At 36.9% G+C, this 4,327-nt stretch overlaps 1 pseudogene; it reads right to left on the reverse strand.

Moving 5' to 3' along the window:
* Positions 1-422: 422 nt before the first annotated feature.
* Positions 423-4,327, reverse strand: part of LOC107724446 (gamma-crystallin M2-like) — a 6,465-nt pseudogene continuing 2,560 nt past the window's right edge.

Here is a 4,327-nt window from a genome sequence, read left to right on the forward strand (position 1 = left end):
CACATTTATTTTTTTGATGTGTAAACAAAAACAATTCGCAGTTTCTTGACGTCAAATATAGGCAGAGTGAAAGTACAGTCTGACAAAACATAACAAAAGTGGTAAAGCACAATAGAATGTCACACAGCTTTTGTGTTAAATGTAGAGGACAGAAAATAATATCAGCCTACCTAATTGGGGTCAAATTTGACTTAAAGTAGATTGGAGTAAGAACCAGCTGCCACTGTTTTCCAAAAACTGACTGCCGTAAATGTTTCTATAAATTATGTTGTAATTTATTTTCCAATATTAATATCAGAAAAGAAAAGGTTCTTTGCATAGGTTATTTCATTCCAGATCTATTTCTTGCCTTTCAGTTTCACAAGGTAATACGTCTGATATAACTAACTCGAGCTCATGGCACCCCAGTCGCTGTACCTCCTTTATTCGCCAGGTCTCAGGAGGTATTGTCTGCCTCTGTAATTAGGGTGCTCGTAGAAGATCCAGTATCCATCTTGAACATTGCAAGAATGGATATCATTATAATGGAATCGATCATAAAGGGATGGACAGTCATCAGTGAACTCCATCATCTTACCACCAAAGTCTGGACGTTCATAGATCATCATTTTGTAGGATCCCTGGTGCTACGGGTTGAAAACACATTTAATTAAACATCACAGGAAGCTGTAATGCTGAAAGACATGTGTAGACCAAGCATACTGTAAGATTTGCATTTGTAAGTAAAAGAGGAGGGCTCACTTGGGGTATAATTCGACAGGATCTGACACAATCATTGAAACCCATCCACCGTTGGTAGTCAGCATATTCGCCTTGGTGCAGAAAGTACTGGTAACCCATAAAGTGTGGCTGCTCATATACCATCCAGTTTCCACTTCAACCCGAATAGTTACAGCGACTGAAAGGAGAGTGCAGGTCAGCACAGTCGCTAGTGCACTCATAGGAGCGGCCCTGAAAGTTCTTGTCTTCATAGAAGATGATCTGTAGCAGAGTTTTTGTTTGTTTTATTTCTTATTGTATGTTCACACACAAATAACAACCCTCCCCTTCCAGAAGTTGTGCAGATGACATTGTTTATTAAACGTACAAATATTCAATGAGAAAGATTAGACAAAGCCTCACCTTTCCCATTGTGTTTAATCAGTGTTGTCCTACACTGAGAGATGACTACTGGGATCCTTTTATATACGTTTGGAAAAGAGACATTGTCAGTGACATCAATTAACTTCAGATGTCAGCTTTTTGCTTTATTGAAAGAGCGGTCAGCTGCTGAACAACAATAGGAATTGGTATAATTTGGCGGCAGACCAAATTATTTTTTTGCTGTCTTGTGGATGATAACAGTGCTGCTTATTAAAGGGGTCATATGATGCGATTTCAAGTTTTCCTTTCTCTTTGGAGTGTTACAAGCTGATTGTGCATAGATAAGATCCCTGAAGTTGCAAAGACTAAAGTCTCAAAACCAAAGAGATATTCTTTATCAAAGTTAAGACTCTGCCACGCCCCCCTAAAACGGCTCGTTCTAACACACCCCACATATCTACTAGACAAAGCCTCACCTTTCCCATTGTGTTTAATCAGTGTTGTCCTACACTGAGAGATGACTACTGGGATCCTTTTATATACGTTTGGAAAAGAGACATTGTCAGTGACATCAATTAACTTCAGATGTCAGCTTTTTGCTTTATTGAAAGAGCGGTCAGCTGCTGAACAACAATAGGAATTGGTATAATTTGGCGGCAGACCAAATAATTTTTTTGCTGTCTTGTGGATGATAACAGTGCTGCTTATTAACCCATTGTGTTCATGAATGTTTGAAATGATTGTTTGAATAAATGCCAAATGATCCTAAAGTGTTAATATAAATTTTCTTTACGTTCTTCAAGGGCAGACTGCTTGCCTTATGTCATTGACATCTCCAGAGTTGTGCATGTTTTAGGTGACTTTAGATAATGTAACTGACATATTGATGCTAAAAACCAAATGGAGTTATGATTTCTTTGATTGAAATATCAAATACAGTACAATACTAGAACCAAGGATTTGTAATGTGCCTCATGCTTATAAATTTAATGCGACCCATTCCTCTGATGTGTCGAGGCATGAACTACACAAGACCTCTGAACGTGTCTGTGGTATCTGGCACCAAGACATTAACAGCAGATCCATCCTGCAAGGTAAAAAAAATGCACCTGGTCATCCACCTGATCTAAAAGAATATGTGATTTATCAGACCAGACAACCTTTTTCCATTGCTCCATGGTCCAGTTTTGCTACTCACGTTGCCATTGTAGACACTTTCGACAGTGGACAGGTTTTTTAATGGGCTCTCTGACTGGTCTGCTGCTATGCAACTTCATAAGCAACAAACTGTTCTGACACCTTTTTGTCAAGTTTTTCAGCAGTTGGAGCTACAGTACACTGTAAAAAATTGCTGTAGTTTCTACAGTAAAATTTTACAGAATATTACTGTTTAAACATTTTACAAGATGTAGCTGTAATTTGCAATGCATTATGGGTCAAATAAGGTTTTACAGTTGTTAACAGTATATTTCCATGACAACTGTAATTCTTTTACAAGAAGCAGGTGTTGTCACTGTAGCTCCTGGTTTTTACACTAACTTACTGTAGTGTGGCATTATGGGATTGCGTGCGCTTCATTCAAATCTGAAATCCAGCCGACTGGAGCAGCTCGAGAACAATTGAAGATTAGAGGCTTTATTCATAATTCCTGGTAAGTTCACTTAATTTTACTTAAGAAATATATCCTTTTATATTTATTTAAGTTAATGTATAAGCGATATCATGTTACAATAGCCTGCTTTCACGACATTTAGACAAGCGGACTTGGTATGTGCAGTAAGCTGAGAATTGCTATCATAGCATAGTTAGGCTAAATGCTGCATTTTTCTCATTTTAAAAGTGATGTGACATGTGGCCAAGAATGTACCCCCAACTACAAACTCTGCCGGTACGAGACTCGAACCCACAACCTTTGGGTTACGAGTCCTACTGTCTAACCATTAGGCCACGACTTCCCCGATGCCATGATTTTGGCAGTTTAATTTTCTTATTGAGAGCATTTAAAGTAGTGTTTACCCAACTCAAGGGCACCTCAGTCGTGGTATTGAAGGTGGAAGCGAGCGCTGTACCCCCAACTACAAACTCTGCCGGTACGAGACTCGAACCCACAACCTTTGGGTTACGAGTCCTACTGTCTAACCATTAGGCCACGACTTCCCCGATGCCATGATTTTGGCAGTTTAATTTTCTTATTGAGAGCATTTAAAGTAGTGTTTACCCAACTTTTAACGTAATGCCCAGTGCGAGCGATTGTCATAGTAACTACTATCTGTTGAAATAACTAACGAACAGCAAAATATGTGAAATTTCATTTGTTCATATGTGTTCAACTGTCCCATATTTACTTGACAACTTACTTTAATTAGAAACTAACGTTACATGTAAATGTGTGTCTATTGCCACTGTAGTTGTACGACATTAAAGCTTGTCCGGGACAATTTTTTAGTGAAAGACATATTTACATGCCCGATTGGACAAGTTAGCCTGATTAAAACTTGGTTAAAAATTTTTTTTTAAAAAAATAGGGAAGCATCGAAACGCGAGACTGATTCTGATTTTATTACATTCAACATCAAAACAAATAACCTTAACGGCACACATAAAATCACAAGAAACATGAGGTAAATGTTCAAACTGTTTAGTTTATTTATAACATATGATATTGTTAAGGAGCATAAGAGAGCTGTTTTGCTGATTATCACGATTGCAAATGTTACATAGTTCAATACACAAATAGTTCACATTAAGTTACTTACTTTTTAGACACAATATTGACTGTTCTATTTCACCAACGAAAATCGTTCCAAACAAAGATCAAAGCAAAACTCAGCGGTGTGTTTACTGAATGATACAGCATTTTGAACGGATCGGTACAATTAAGTTATTTGCTGCCACCTAATGGCGGCGGTTTAGTTTCACGTTTAAAAAGTATTATAGCATTTTCCCAACATTTCTTATTTGTAATTTCAAAAATTAATGTAAAACATTAATGTCACAACACAGTTGTAATTTTGCATTTTAAATGATTTAATTTGATTGGTGGTACAGTTCTACAATGTATTATTATAATTGAATTTATTAATCAAATGTAAGAGTTTGTTTATTTTAAAATATATGCCTTTTTGGGTGTTCATTTTGGTCTCATTTATGTAATGCATTTAAAAAATGTTTTCATTATTTCTTGTAGGTGCAAAGAATAGCAGCTGATGTGGAGAAATGTTTGATGCTTCAAGACTCTCTGAAG

The sequence above is a fragment of the Sinocyclocheilus rhinocerous genome, unplaced genomic scaffold (genome assembly GCF_001515625.1).
Source record: "Sinocyclocheilus rhinocerous isolate Xijiao unplaced genomic scaffold, SAMN03320098_v1.1 scaffold64, whole genome shotgun sequence".
Classification (NCBI taxonomy): Eukaryota; Metazoa; Chordata; class Actinopteri; order Cypriniformes; family Cyprinidae; genus Sinocyclocheilus; species Sinocyclocheilus rhinocerous.